Below are 17000 nucleotides of genomic sequence, written 5' to 3' on the forward strand. Positions count from 1 at the left end.
ATAAGTGCCCATCAATTATAGATAACAGTATGGTTAGATGCATTATTTTATCTCAAATTAGGGCCATGCAATTGGGTATTCACAGGAGCTCTCTCCAGCAGCTTTATGCAAGTGTTGGCAGCTGAATGAGGTTGGATCTGACTATGCCTTCCTTAAAGAAACAGATAATTAAGTATCTCCCAATCATCTGGCCTCTGTTTTTTTTTTTTTTGCCTTTTCAAAAGGTTAACACTTGAACGCTTTAACATCTGAGTAATAAGAAAAAGATGTGGTGACCTGCTAAACTTTCTAACCTTTATTACTCTCTAAGACATTTTTAACATTTAAAGTCTCTCAATAATTTTGCTAATGCTTAATATTTTTCCATTTAGGAAAGCACACTCTGCCTGCCCTCTGTGGCAAGACGAAGACTCAGGATAGCAATGTAATCAATGGAGGAAACGCTGCAATAGTTAGTAAGCTTGTTGCAAAGGGGGACAAGGGAGAATGCTCATTATATATTTCTATTTCAACAACTCTTTTCTAAAATTAATCACATTTCTCACTAGTGCATGTGTTTCTAGCATACATAAAAAGGATGAAATATCCTTTGATAGTCATGCCTTGGGCTGAATTTCAGAGGACATCATTTCAGTCTTGGACTCCCCGGAAAATCATTTACATCTTTATATACCTGTTTCACTATCCTTGAAGACCTCATCTAAGTCTTACATATTCATGGGCTGTGAGAGAGAAATTATAATACACATAGAGCTAATGATGCAAATATCATTGAAATTTAAATTATCTCTTCCTTAGTAATTTTGAAATGATTTCTAGGGTGTTTAAGCACAAATTATTATTTGAAAGACAAAGCCTGGCCTCTAAAGGCAACATTAAAACTAGAGATGGGGCAGGACACCATGGATCCGTAAGCATTTTCTCTTTCAATTTCCTACTGCCCAGAAATGCTTTGGAGTTGAAGCTGGGTCTCTATAAACCATTTACTTGCAACATGCCAGTATTTCCTCTGTAACGAAGGCCAGTACAGGCAGTTCTACACATAGCTGTAACAGGATTTCTTCACTTACTTGCACCTATGGGTCCTTCTTTTAAACTGTGGAGAGATTACTATATATAGAAAGGCTTGCAGCCTGCAAGTTGATGGGAGACCAGTCTTGGGTCCGTCACTACAGTAAAGACATGGAGGTGCTGGAGCACATCCAGAGAAGGACAACTAAGCTGGTGAAGGGTCTAGAGCACAAGTCTTATAAGGAGCCACTGAAGGAACTTGGGTTGTTCAGTCTGGAGAAAAGGAGGCTCAGGGGAGACCTTGTCGCTACCTACAACTACCTGAAGGGAGGTTGTAGCAAGGTGGGTGTCAGTTTCTTCTCCCAAGTAACAAGTGATAGGATGAGAGGAAATGGCTTCAAGTTGCATCACGGGAGGTTTAGATTGGATATTAGGAAAAATTTCTTCCCCGAAAGGGTTGTCAAGCATTGGAACAGGTTGCCCAGGGAAGCAGCTGAGTCATCATCCCTGGAGATATTTAAAAGATGCGTAGAAGTGGCACTTAGGGACATGTTTCAGTGGTGGACTTGGCACTGCTAAGTTAACAGTTGCACTCAGTGATCTTTAAGGTCTTTTCTAAATGATTCTATGATTCTATGGTCATGCTTCTCCAGTAACGTTTCAGTTACGGTATTTTGCAGGTGACCTGTGTTCAGAATCCATTAGACAGGATTTGACAGGATACTCCTGCTGTCCTTACGCTGCTTGCACATTTAAAAAAGCCAAAACTTCTAAGTGGAAAGCTTGGCATACACCTCATCAGGCTTTGGATTCAGGACACCAAGGTTGAAAACTTATCCCTAGAACACCCTGCCTGTATTACCTTCTCCCTCAAAATGAACAAAGGGCTTTCAGCAAATGACTGCTACCCTGAGGAATTATGCAGTTCAGAGATAATTTTAAAAATGCCTTTTTTTTGCATGCCTTATAAGCATGTCTTGTCCAACCAAAAATATATAGAATTAAATGTTACACAAAATGCCATTCAAAGTAGCTATTTACCACGATGATTGTTGTGAATGGTCTATTTAGAAAGGGAAAACTGTGGTCAATTGTTTCTAAATTACTGACCTATAGGCTTATAGAGCCATTATTGATCAATTTCTGGGCAAGAGCACAGGGTAATCTTTCGTCATATGATTTACTTTAAATGATAAGAAAATTTGGTTAATATCCAAGGATGATTAAAAAAAAAGACTTAACGATATTAAAAATATATTTTATAAATCCCTTCATGACTGAGTATATAATATTAATCTAGTGCTGTTAAATCAGTCAGTATTGCATGCCCTTCTGTAAATGACTGAACATTTGTCCTTTTCAGTATGTATATTTAGCACACTACAAAAAATATTCCTCCACTTCTTCCATAATGGTAATAAAAAGAAACTGATTATTTTTCACTTGTCCATGAAAAATGTCCGCACTGCAACCTGAATTTGATTAAGCTGGTATATCAAATATATATATGGAACTGTGCACACAAAGTAGGGCTTACAGGAACGTATGTACAAATTAGATGATTGCAATATTTAATAACTCAGTGAATCCCTGCTAATGTAACACTTTTTTTTTTCTGCATTCAGTTATTTGAAATTGAAATCACTTCTAGCCAGAACATGCTGTTCTTCTAGTGTTTAAATCAGCCCTCCTTTATCAACACACTGATCGTAACTGCTGTAATGAAACATCTCAGACCTGGAAAGTTTGCAACACACTGAAGTACCAAGATATATTTGTGAAAAGTTTTTCTTCTTTAGTATTAGATTATTTTCACATCTGTTTTAAACAGAAACAAAATAATAAACAATCCCCTTCCTTTCTTCCCAAGAATAAGACTTCACTGAACTATAAAAAAAAAAAAAAAATTGTCAATCTTATTAAAGGTGATGGAATTGGAACACTTAAAGCCACTTTAAATGATCTTAGTTTGCACACTTCCCACCTTGGGCTTAGGCCAGGAAGTTCGTTTTTAAGAAGCATTTAATACTGCATGAATCCCAAGCAAAGGAAATTGGCTTCAGTGTTTTAAAATTTAAGGTCAGTGGATATTGCACTGATCCAATGTCATAGACACAAGACCCTATTGTTTAGATGTGAACCATCCATTTCACGTTCATTGTTATTTTTCTATTGCCTTTATTTGAGTCTAGAATCACCAAAAAACCCAGTCTGTGTGCGCTCTACCTCAACGGTAACCGCATTTAGTTTTGTTTAAAATAGACAATTAATCACTGCCAATATCTTTTTTTTTTCTCTGACAGTGCTTCAAGTTTGCAGTGGAATTAGAAAATGATTGTTAATTTACACATACAAGATAATTTTATGTGACTTAAGAAAGATTAAATGGAACAATCAGGAGTGACAGTGGAAGAAATTAAATCAGGATATGAATGAGCACTGTTTTATACTGTAGGTGTTCCTGCAAAACCTAATGCTAATACTTAAACTCATCAGTTAATCACTTCCCATATTCTTTTTCAAATATTAACCTTTTAAAAAGTTGAATTATCTTAAGAATAACTTGATATATTATTAGGATTCATTTAAAAAGTCCATGCTGAAAAAGAATGGTTCTCTTTTTAAACAGTTTTTAATTATTATGAGGCTTATATGAAGAGGAAAATATATTTTAACAAGCATCCACACAAGTGGTCTGATTATGTTATTCTAATCTGCAAACCTAATTATCACCTTCTTATGGAGTACAAGGAACAGCTTTAGAAGAAAATTAATGTATCCTATCAGTGGGACAGTTTGTCACTTTATTAAATAATCATCTTCTTTGCAAATAAAATTGTTAGAAGCTTCATTGTATTAAGGAAAAAATAAAACCCCTCACACCATTACATATTAAAATTAACTTCCCACCGTTTCTTTAATGGTCTATTAAGCCTTCACTGTGGTGGATTATGAAGTACAAATGAGGATATCAACTGTTTCTAAAACTGTAAGAAACAAATATGTTCTATGTGCGTTTTTTATTACTGTGAGTTATAATTTAGCAAACATTTAAACTATTTTCACTAGTTTCCAATGTAGAAAGTGTATATTAAATCCGAAGTAGATAATGCAATTTTTTTTTCCATTTTTTGATCTAAATCATAAGCTGTGGGGACAAAAGTGACAGCTCTCTATGTTTATCCTTTTTTCTGTAAAATAGACAATTCACATTATATATTTCAACCTAGAAGACAAAACCAACCCAAGCGTAATCTGAAGAGTTGCCAAAGATGTCCGTGGAACAAATCTTTAGCCTGACCTATGCATGAAAAGTGGAAATTTTGATAGAAATACATCATTATGTAAAATATCATTCTACCCAAGACCAAAATTTCACCTCCAAATCTTCAAAGGCTTTCTGTACAGTAATCGCAGAATGTCACAGTTTGTGAACACATACCAGGAATCCAGCTTGTAAGCAAGTACAGGGTCATACTTGTCTGCCCTGTAATGAAGAAATCGTATTGGGCTCACCAGTAACTAAAGATTTTATTTCACTGGTCCTTGCAGTAAAAAACTATGGTGCAGGTTGTGGCCTTTGGGTTGTTTTTTTTTTTCCCCCTCTCAGGATACATATTATGACTTTCATGTAGAGCTAACCTGGATTATTTTTAGCTATCACTGATTAGGCTACGTTATTCAGTGAAACCAAAAGCTACATAAAATGAAGCCAATTTTAATGCAACTTTCATGTAGAAAGAGTTGTTAGCTAACAGATGGAGTATCAGCTTAAAGCTACATATAAAACCATACTTAGCTACCCCTTATTAACTATCTCTGGTGAATCAGTGTACATCACCTGGGATTTAGGTGACATAGTTTGTGTACATCATATTTGCACCAAAGGTTTGAACTTAATCTCTAACACCTCAGGCAAGTGCTCTTACCTTTGCAGTTCTAGCCATAGTTTTCAATGATGTTACCTTCTGGAGTTTTCACCCTGGCATCAGGACAGCAGAATGAAGCCCCTTGGGTGGACCTATACTGTATCCACCAGTTTCAAGCTGTCCACGTGCTCTACTTCATATAAATAAACATTCACCATTTAACAAACAAATAAAACCCCAAGCCTTCTCTCATAAGGCAACCTGTACTTTACTCAAGCAGCACAGAGGGAAGGTGAGTCTTTATCAGGGTGTTGAAGCTGTGACTCTATCATTCCAAAGTAAGCACTGAAGCTCTTAGGATAGCAGCAACCGTGGGAGAGGCAAAGCTCTCTTTCTATCACTGAGGCAGGTTCTGATTTTTTAATCCAGATTAGCTTTCACTTTAAATAGGAAAAATGTTCTCACAGCAGGGAAACTATTTCCTGACCTGCACTATCATCTGAGGAAACTTTACTAGCTACATATTTTTTCCTCCTTCCAGAAAGCAAGATACTTTGCCCTTATAGGCAATCCAGAATTTCATAAATTAAAGAACTATAAAGATACAGTTAAATGTTCACCTCCTGTGGCTTGTGGGTAAGGTATATCCAGCCATCAAAAATGTCCAAAATTCTGTGTTATTACACAAGGGACATTACCAATAGTCTGTAAAATAAGACAATCAGTCTGAAATATTGGAAGGTTACTTAATTTTAATGTACAAGACAGTACTTGAGTTAATGTAACAAATCATAAAGTCAATGGTTTTTTTTATAAACTCTACCTTTCTGCATTTTTTAACTTATAAATGTGAAGATCAAAAGTAGGCCTTGTAATAAAAGGTGAAAAATATAAAAGCTCAGATAGATCAGGATTTCAGTGAAACACTGTCTGACCTATTAGAACTAATGTTTTTCCAACAGGTTTGGGCTTATTCCCAAATCTAAATTCTTGGAGAACAGATCAAGATATTATTCACAGTTAGGTATTTCAGAGCGCTCTCAAAAAAGCATAAAAGTGATTAATTCTAGAAAAATAGGACAGCAATTATTTAGTCTGCAGTGGTATTGATATCTGGCCTCATACTTCTGAGCAGACTTCGGGGAGGAAGGAACTCTTGTCTAAACTTTAATGTCACTTTCTCATTTTTTACAGGACACATTGGGCTTCCATTTCTATATGCTTCAAAAAAAAGACTGCATCCCTAGAAGCACTCTCAGACTTCGCACTGTAATGCCAAAATCCTGGCACAGAAACTGAATATGTCCTCCTCCAGGCTACAGGTTTTAGAATGCTACCAGTTCAGGGCACTAAATGGGCATATTTATGGTTTGATTACATAACTTTATATTGTCAAAGAGTATTCTGGTAGAAGTGTACACCACATGCAGCTGTACACCTTCCTATAATTTCATAGAGAAGAAAAGTGTTATGAAAAACGTAGACATTATATAACAAAGACTTCCGAAAAAATAATAAATAGACCAAACAAAGCAACATTTAAGACTTCAAGTAAGAGACATGGCTGAAAAGCACTTCCCTCTTGCTCTGTCAGCTTCTCCGTTTCCCTTTTTATTAAAACACTAAACCATGAGCATTAAGCAGCTCTTAAATTAGCTTTATAATAAAAATTTAAATCCTTCTTAACCAAGAGTATAGTTTTGTTGAAATCTGTATCCTTGATTATTTTATAAGGTTAAGGAACAAAGTAAAGTCAAGAAAGGCAAGGAAAAAAGGAGTAAAAAGCAGACAGAAAACCAAGAGAAGTCATAACATGCCAGAGAAAGGAAAAAGTAGGCAAAACATGAATGTGCCTTTTAGCAAGAACAAATTCATAAGTTAAAATTCAATCTCAAAGACTTCCTTCACTTGAGACAGCTAAAAAATATTTGGTAAGGATCAATAAGTTGGTATAATGTGGCAGACTAGTGACCACTAGCTTGTGATACAGTACTCAACCACTGCACATTTTAACCCATACTTCAGCCGGTCTCCACTTTGTAATGGAGCATGCTTCCAGGATTGCAGAGCTAGTGCTAACTGAGATGGCTCTGGAAGTACAAGGAAGAAAGCCATAGTGGTATTGCCTTGTGCTTGTGGTAGTCTAAATCTACTCTAAACCTCAGAAGAACATGCGGTCTTGTGCTCCACACAGACCTTGTAGTGCCATCCAGCTTAGAAGTAGACCTGCACTACGCAGGTCAGCTGTGACTGTCCATGAATAATTTTGAAAAACTGGCAGAGTCAGAGAAGGTTCAGGGTAGCCTTGACAGGCATCTTCTTTCTGTAACTCTTTGGCAGTGCTTGCTGTGTCTGACTAATATGTCTCTCCAACAGGGACTGTTCTAAATCATGCCTATATATCCTTATCCTACAATTTTAGTGTCTTTGGGCATTGTAGGTGATGTCAAAGGAGCTTTGGTAGACAGAAGACTACTATGTGCACTTATGAAATATGTCAGATTGCAAACACTAGATTAGTGTCTGTGCTCCCTTCGAGATTTAACAAAGGCAGTTGAGAATCTCTCATTCTGGTATGCAGATACTAGTATACTATGCATTAACTATCACCTTTGTAGCAGGTGTGTCCAGTTTTCATGATATTTATTTTGCTTGTGTGAATAATGCAGTGAATAAATATTGTTAGTAATTTAAGCAACATAATTAAAAACTTAAGTCTTTCACCAGACCTTCAATAATACAAAAATGCCTCTTCACAGGGATAACAGTCTGGCAACAAGCTGAGAGAGTCAAATTCCCAACTGCTTGCTTGTTTTCTGCATTTCTGCCATAGGCATTTGTATTTGCATTGTAGTCCAGCTGCTATTTTGTTGTTTAGTCATTAAAACACTTTCCAAGTAAGAGAGTGTATCTGATTGCTCCTTGTCAGAAGGGGGAACTGAACCCCGATCTCCCTCTTCCTGGCTGACTGCCCTCACTATGAAGCCAGTATAAAAATGGTCCCATGGGTGCAGTGGCATGGCTGCTGGGCAGCTTTGCTACTGCAAGGTTTTTTTGAGGCACAAGCCCTACTTAGGTCAATCCACTCAGGTTTAAAAGTCCACAACAATTTGACAATTAAATTTATGTTCCCAAATCACTTTCACAGAACATTTACACTGCAATTCTCCATGAAATCAAAGCAGCTAAACATATTGAAGATTTCATTCAGAGTGAGTTGTCAGCTGCCTTGTAGCAGCAAGAAGAACATATTTCTTTGATTAACACACTTTTTTTCTTTCTTTGAACATCAACAAAATCTTGATAAAGAACTAGATTGACAGCTTAACACAGCCTTCAAGGCTTTACTATCAAAATCCAAATCACTTAAGAATCTTCTGCTACCTCTGCTACTATAGTTATTAATATATCATCATAACTAACAGAAAAAAAATCCAAGAAGTATTTTAGCTCATAAAAAAATCAATGCTGCCCTTGTTTTTAATATATTGTGAGCACAAATATTCTAACCACAGAGAAAGTTTTTCAGTTGGCCATTATATTCCCAAATCACAAGTTACTGTTCCAAAGAGCATTCGATGCCTTTAGACATCTTCATAATTGGCTCAGAAATAGCATGCTGCAAGAAAGGTTAACAGACCTCACTGTTCCTCATATGGACAAATCTTTATTAAAAAACAGCATAACTGAAAGGTTCTCAAGAACCATGAAACCATATTACTTGCAGCTGTTCCCTAAGTCTAATTTGAACAAAAAATGGCAAATCTAACAGACGGCCTCTTCCTCTGACTACTAAATCAAAATCCTAGGCAGCTTTTACCATATCTACCTATGTCACATGGATTCAAATGATAACCTGGTCCTGAATTTTAGGCACATCAGGAAAACAATTTAAATTGAATATGATGTTAAAATACTGTATTAATTTCTTAACCTAAGGAAATATTAATTATTGCAACATCTAAGCACACTTTCAGGGATTGAAACTGGATATAATTTGAAAACTTTCCAAGCTTAACAAATTCCAAGTAATTACTAGGTAACAGTTTTTATGTCCAATGATTTTCTGCTTTTTCTATTGTGATCCATTTTATGCCATGACATATGAACATACCACAAGCATTCAGCTCATCCTCACAATCACTGATCAGTAAATGAATTCAGAATTCTGCAATAGCTGTTCATTAAAACTTTGAGAAACAATAACAAAATTATATTGTTCCTCACATGTTTGTTTGTCTTGTATCTGTCTTGACAGTTTCTTCAAAGAGTATTCCTGGGCCTTCTGAGCTGGAAGAGGTGGGTATTCTGATCCTTTACCCAACAATCTGCCACACACCTTGTTGATCAGAACCCTTTTACGCAGACCAGAACTGAGTATCAGAGAGAACTCAGCAGAGACAGGTAACATGCATACAATGTGTACTTTTTGAAGTGCAGAGTAGAGTCCTAAATTAACATGAACAATTTTTGTTGGAGCAGGTTAGCAACATTTTTTAAATTCCCATAATTTCTCTGTCTGACAAAGGAAAAAGTTGAAAGCGGAATACTAGCGCCCTGAGCACTGGTGAGATAGCAAATGAACATCTGTTAATGTTCTACTTCAGAAGCAGATGTAGATCAATAGTTCCCAATCATTCATCAATATAGTTACAAGTGAAGCCAGGGAGGTACTCTTTCAGTGCCATGCTAGTACACGGAAATATCCTAATACGAGTAAGCCTGTTTTAGGAAGGGCAAGAACATAAGAAATTACATGATTTAGTCTCAAAATGACCAAAACACTATTCCCAAAACACACCAGATCTCCTCTTAGGCAGACTATGAAGTGCGGTGAGGGAAAAAGGCAGGCAATATCACTTTAAACTACTTTTATCTTTTAGCTAAACTTGGCTTGAATAGTAGTAGTGTCACATATCAGAATAAGCAACAGCCACTCCCTTTAAATCACTAAGTCAGCCAATATATTTCTCTGGCTGTTTTTTATTTTGTACTTTTTTCTGGTAATCTATTTAAAAATGTGTAGCAATTTCACAAACACACACACACATACATACACAAAGATACTGAAAAAAATCAGTATTTTAGCTAGAAGTATATAACACAAAATATAAAAATAAATAATATGTATAAAAAGAAAATACAATTAAATATAAAAATAAAAATAGAAAATATAATTTGGGTACATTAATGCTAAACAGATTCAATACTAAGATTAATACTTCTCAGTTTTGATTATATACTTATGTTCTTATCAGGTGAAATAAAAAGAGCAGTAGTTATTAATTTACAAGTAAAACTAAAACCCAAAATTATTCTGAAGGTTATGTTAGCAACAATGCAGTTATAGGTACTATCATACAACTGTTTCTATCATACAATTTTCATACAAATGCGTTATATGAATTGCTCTATGTTATTAAAACCCCAGTAGTTTAAAAATATTTTCTTTGGAAGTATATATCCTATGTTAATAAAATGAAGATATACATCAGAAGTCAGTAAGAACTTTACCTGAGGGATATGCACAAGATTGATCTTATTTTGTAAGATATAGAAATTCTACTTTGCTACATACTGTAAGTTTGGAAATGCTTCTAGCTTTGCACATTTCTTAGAAAGGACTATGTAACCCATTGCAATAAAAATAAGAGACTTGAAATCAGATCAGAAAGCAGTCTGATTATTTACGTGAAAATACATAGACATGAGCCAGGCAAACTACATTCAAACAGAATAAAGAATAAAAAGGAAAATGTTATCTGAACTGATAGAGATGGTGACACAGGCTCTTTATTAGATACATTAAGTACTTAAAATAATTTCAGTTATATAATTAGCAAATATAAGAACTATAGGTTATTTAATCAGGAGCTGGCGTATTGATTGAAAGGATTACTTTTCAGGTAATCTATTAAAAATGAATTTTGAACAGTAGTACTAAAATAGTGTTAGCAGGATTGGCTAAAGTATTTTAATTTTTTTTTCCAATTACCTAGGTCTCTAATGTGACACAAACTAATTTGCAATTTCAGAGTGGAGAGTTGGAAGCCTGGGTATATTAGTTGTAAGATTCTGGATCTGAAGCAAATCTAGGACCCAATTTCTTGTGACTTAAAGCACAACTCAAGTAAAAGCACATGTTGTGTATCACGTCAGTCTATGCTGTACTAAAAGAGTATTTGAGCTCTCCTCATTATCTATGGGTACTGTAGTATATGCCTGGATAACAACATTCTCTAAAAATAGGGGCTTAATTACTGGAATTAAAGGATTTTTAAAAAGCCCCATAAAGCACCTACAGTTCAGAGTAAAGGTTTTCACGTTGTGATTAAATTTTAATTTCTGTGTACTAAAGAATAATGTGTTTATGTTTATTAAATAGGAAGTGTAAAATTTATTCCTTAACAATTCATTTCATTGCTTTTAATGGCTTGGATATTGTCAATAATATTATATGTAAGTGCGCTGTGGCCACTTAGCAACCTTGACTGGATTTTGAAAGAAGGTTTTGTTGGTTTTGAGATATATATTAGAAATGGCTGCTGCTTAACTGTTTATAAACATGAAATATATCCACATGAAACTTATGTAAAGATTTGCCATTTACTTCTGAGATTTGAAGATTAATTGACCCAAGTTTGAAAATCAGCTGCAAATATACATTGTTAGTATTTACTAGTTCTGATTATAACCTCCCCTCCAAAAAAATCAAGCAATATTTGTTAAAAAACAATTGTATTACAAGGCATTTTATTTAATGTGTGCTCATGAAAATCAGGGAAAATAACCTTATTCATTTGTGTAGAAATACTTGACCTTACTTTATCAGTAAGAAATAAATAGCAAGCTGTAGTTTAGTAACTAGTTTTGTTACAGTGTTTCACATATCTGCTATAGACTCCCTTCACATGTGAATTTACTACAAATGAAAGTAGTCAGAAACCTTTTTCTATCATTGTGTTATTGTTATTTCAAATGGTGTGTCTAAACAGTGGAAGAGACCAAGATTTAATTCCCCTGTACCTAAGTTTGCCTTTAACATGTTGTACTAAAAGGCAGTAGTTTTAATTAATTAGAGAATGTGTAGAACATCCAACAGGCACTTCAATCCATAGAAAAGGTTCAATGACCTACTCTGAGTAATGAAACATCATCTGTAATAAATTCCTTTACCAGCCTGACATCAGTTGAAGAAAATTAGATTTTATTGACCTTGGCATATGGATAGACCTGTTGTGAATCAACAGTTTGTTACTTGCACAATGCATGATGGGCCAATCCCTCTATATGATTGTGCACCATGTTAAACAATCCTTTCTCCTAGACAATGCAATGATTTTTGCCCTTTAACATGGCTATACATTTTACTTGACAATTTCTAAAGCAACTGTTTCTTTAACAACTGAGTATCATTACTTATCTTTAAAACACATAACTTTCCTTAAAGGAAAAAACATTCCCATATCTTGTCAATATTAACAGTATATATTTCAGCTGTTTGTTTTTAAAAGTGCAGAATGGCAGGTGTTTCACAACAAGCCCCCCCAATGGAAGTGCCCAATAAACAGATAGCCGTTACCATTATAACAGTACAAAACCTGACCCCATATTAGTCCTGCAGTAGAGAACCTGACAGCTGAGGACCCTGAGAATACAAACATAAATTCACTGCTCTGCTTAGGGTCTGATACAACGCTCTGCTTTCAGAGATGTACTTTCAAATAACAGGGGATGCTCAGGACGCAGGGACACCTACTTAAAATATATTTTATACAGCACACTGCTTCTAGTCTGCATGCGTCTGAACCTAAAGTTCGCCAACCACACCAGCCTCCCAGATAGCCACTACAGAATAATGTTTGAGAGTAAGAAGTCTCTCAAGCAGAGGGCCTTAGCCCATTAACACTTTCTAGAGAAATTATAAAAATATGAAATCTTGTATCACAGAGAGGTGGCAGGTACTGTAGATGCAGATGGCTGTCTATTTGCTCTGTAGACAACAGACATAGTTAGGCTAATTCAGCATTATACTCCAACTATCTTTTTTTTGTCCCAGCTCAGTAAACTCAAGCAGCATTATACACTTCAGACATTTTTTCTAAAGATGAGCTACTAGAAGTCTGACAAAAGAACATGCTTTTTTTTTTCTCTGTCTATAAACGTGTTAACCAAGAGCTAGGCAGAGTAGGTTGGTTAACTACAAGGCATCTCTTGCTCATGTGAAAATATTTCACACTCTATCACAAATATTTTCACCTTGCATTGCTTCTTCTGATGACTACAGTTGCAGTAATACTGCCTGAGTTCAGAGGTATTGTTCCCTGGAGTCTTATACTTTTATGAAAAGAAACCTGTGGGTTCAATGGGACAGGTAACAGATGTCTGCAATCTGGTCTCTCTGTGGGGCCAGTGTCTTCTTTTCAAGCGTTTTCAGCTCAGTCACAACCAGAAAGGGAGGAGAGGTTGAAGGAAAGAGATTGAAATGTCTGCAATTCAAGTTAGGAATACTGTGTTGATAATTAATATATTCACTGCAAATATGCAGTTAAGCTAACATAAGTCAACTTTAAAACAAAGTCTAAGCACATCCGAGAATGGAACATTTTATTCACTCCATGACAAATGATTTTGCTTTTAAACTGAGGTTGCTTTATGCAAAGAAAAGGAGAAGGTTTACACTGATCTTTTTTTTAATCTCCATCACCAAACTGGAGCTAGTACTGTCTTTCAACGGCAAGTGATATGAGGAATCTCCAATATTCAAGATGAGTAACTGTGTTGTGGTTTCTTTGCTGCCAGACTGGATTAGAAATCTTTTATGATAAAGATTTTGAATACAGCAACAGTGTTTGCATGACAGGATTTTTTTCTTTCTTTTTTAGTCAGTCAAGATATGATACTATGATAACTACCTTGTATAGTGCAGTACTCAAGGTGGGACACATGGAAGAACTTGCTAAAGATTCATTTACCTGCCATTTCACCCACCTCTTCTTTCTGTGGCCTTTTCAGATTTAACCAGTGTCACATAACATGTAGGTCAAAACAAAAGCACAATTTCCTTCACTCATATTCATTAAAAGAACACTTATTCTCCTGGAGATCACTTGCACAAAGTAAATCAGTACTTTCTATTACTTAAAAATTTCCTTAGAGATTAAGTGCACAGATATTGGCACAAAATAAAAGCATAATTAAGCAAGTTGAGAGGGAATCTCAAAAGTACATGGTCAGGAACATGACACAAATCGACTTATTAGGAACAGAAACTTTTTCTGCTTTAGGATTTCTTCTTTATAAAAAAGGAAAATATATTGATGATTGAAAGTCCGTTAAGACGATGTACTTAAGACAGTAAATGCAATTTATAAATCTTACTTTAGTTTACTGAGACTAAGAAACATCTTTTATGCTATGGGGTGCCAGAGAGTCAAATTAGCATGCCTAATTTAACTGAATATTATTTTAGAATAGTTAGTATCAACTTGAATTATTTTATGTTTGATGTATTCTTTGTTTCCCTGTGTATATTCCAGTCACATAACTCATACATCTGTTATTCCCAGTATCAAGTCTATGATGTTTACACAGATCTCTCTGTAGGGCTTTTGGGCCTAACTGAATAATTATTTCAACATTGTGTCCTAAGTTAATGATACTGTTACTTGAAATGCTGTCTTTTGCAAGTTTTCTCCCCCTTGAGGTTAACTCAACCCTTTCGCATAGAAATCAGAAAATCTGACCCTACTCTTAAAGCAGGAGATGCTGGGAAGTGAACCCAGCTTTCTCAAGCACAGGGTTCTCAGCTCTTCAGACCTGTAGAGTGGGTAATGTGACAGCTGAGATTCTGGGTTTTATGAACACATTTAAATCTTAATGCAGTGTCAGTACTGATTTCTGATAATGTGTGCTAATGTTCATAAGATATGATTACTTAAAATGGTATATTAGGATTCATTCTTTAGACAGAGGTGGGGATGCTACTGTGTTCTTGCTTCCATTCTTTTCTATTTGACCATCACCAGAAGAAAAATTCTTCTCCTGCAGATCCATTTTTAGGAACAAGTAATGAATATTTTTAAATTACCGTTCCATATTTATGCTGAGCCTTATTTGGAAAACAACATGGGGCCATTCCATATTGCAGCTAACAAGTATAACATTTTTAAGTGATTAAGGCATGGCTTCTGAACACAGAAGACCCTTTTGACAAAGGGACTTGATTTCAATTTAATAAGAAACTGAAACAGGTGCTTCATTGAAAAGAAACGTCACAAGGTAGCTGCTAAGTCATTTGAAGATTTAAAAAACAACAGATAATGTGGATTTTTAATTCATGAGTATTTACACATACTTAATCTTAGATTTTCCTAAGACTTAAATGTCTAAGCTTCTCTAGGCAGTTTAGAAATCCACACCTTAATTTCTTTCTTTCTATTTTTAAAGTCAGTAATACTAAGTCTTTGTGTCCAAAATCTATGAACACTTCATAGTTTCAAAATGTGTCAGAGTTCCTAATAATTAGTTACCTACTTCCAAAGCATTCTACAATATTGGCTAGCAGTCATTAAAAAGTCCTTCTAAGCCTTGTGATATGCTCTCATCTTCATTTTGAGAAGGTAAACAAGTACTGAAAGATCTTGCTTTCACACACAAGTACAACATGTCAGGAGTTTCCCCACTGGTATGCTCTATTTACACATGAAACTTGGGATCAGAGTGTCAAGGAATGCCCTTAGGTATTTAAGGATCATTACCAGGATTTAAAGCAGAAGATTCTCCAACCTCAGACTTAACCTAAATTACTTCACTGAAGGAAATATAACACCTTTGAGTTTCAAAAGACCTCTGCACACAGTATAGACTTAAAGTTTCTCTTCACTGAGGAAATTTTTTACATGTTCATTTTCAGAGTAGAACCTCAGTGCAAGGACCTGCTTTACAAAACTGAATGATAGCTGTGGGAGCTCAAAACCTTGGAAAATCAGACAAGAGAAAACTAACATAAACCCCAAAAGAATTAGTTTTTTAAATCACAAGAGATATTCACATGTGAAAATGCAGGAGTTTCAAATGAGTATGTGCTATTAACTATGGAGCCCACTATGAATGTGACTTGAGTTTGACTTGCTGACGCTAAATCATTTAGATTGCACAGAAAATTCTACACTCTGGTGAATTAAGTCTTGTGGTTTAGCAGACATCTTAAAAAGCATTTTATTTTCATATACTGCAGAAGAATACTGCTGCAACATATTATGGAGTGTTGCCACATGCAAATAACTGTTAGTGGAACAAACTATTTGTGAACTAACATAATTAGGAAAATTCTATTCAACAGAAATAGAAATTCACATTTTTTTCCCCACTACACAAAAGAAGAAACATTTTAAAACATCAGTCTCTTACAATACTTTGCTCAAGTCTTTACATTCTTTTTTAGAAATGCATAATCTTTCTGAATAGTCTTTTAGTACGCAGAAAATCATTGCTTTTTCCAACTTCTTTCAATATCTCAGTACCAAAGAAGGTAGGGACTGGAACTATATATTTTTGTAATTAATTTCCTTAAGATAATGTTAGAAACATCAGGTTCCTTAAAATATAGATGAATTTCAAGGTGAGTCTGCTAGCAGATGTTATTAATGGCATATGATTTATTGTGACATGAAATCTGATCTGAAACTCATGTTATTAGCTGAGCTTTTTATAAATTATAATTGCCAACTGCTGAAAATATGCAGAAAGACCACTGATAAACTAGCTTCATCTTCAGGGCCTTAGAATATCTGCATTTGCTAAATGTCCAATATCTCTAGTCATGCTGAATGAGTATAATACATTGGGATGCGCAGATTAGATTTGAGTTCAGATCTTTTCATAGTGTAATTCTTTCAGAATGAGAAGCACTGGAGGTAGGAAGAGGAGGTAATAGAAAATAAATGTTTACTACGGAACTTAGAAACATACACTCGGGTTCATAGCATGTCATTGCATAGATGTTAAACAGATTGAGTATTTAAGAGAAAAGCCCCCATCTCTGACAGCTAAATGCAAAATTTATACTTTCAACATGAAAACAGCAAGATGTTAGATAATATTCAAACATATTCAAAC

The 17000-nt window shown here is 35.1% G+C and overlaps 1 protein-coding gene across 4 annotated transcripts in view; it reads right to left on the reverse strand.

The window, feature by feature from the left end:
• DGKB (diacylglycerol kinase beta) overlaps positions 1-17000 on the reverse strand; it is a 356999-nt gene that overhangs the window by 124664 nt on the left and 215335 nt on the right. The gene's annotated exons all lie outside the window — the stretch shown is intronic.

Source organism: Strix aluco, chromosome 1 (genome assembly GCF_031877795.1).
Source record: "Strix aluco isolate bStrAlu1 chromosome 1, bStrAlu1.hap1, whole genome shotgun sequence".
NCBI classification, from domain to species: domain Eukaryota; kingdom Metazoa; phylum Chordata; class Aves; order Strigiformes; family Strigidae; genus Strix; species Strix aluco.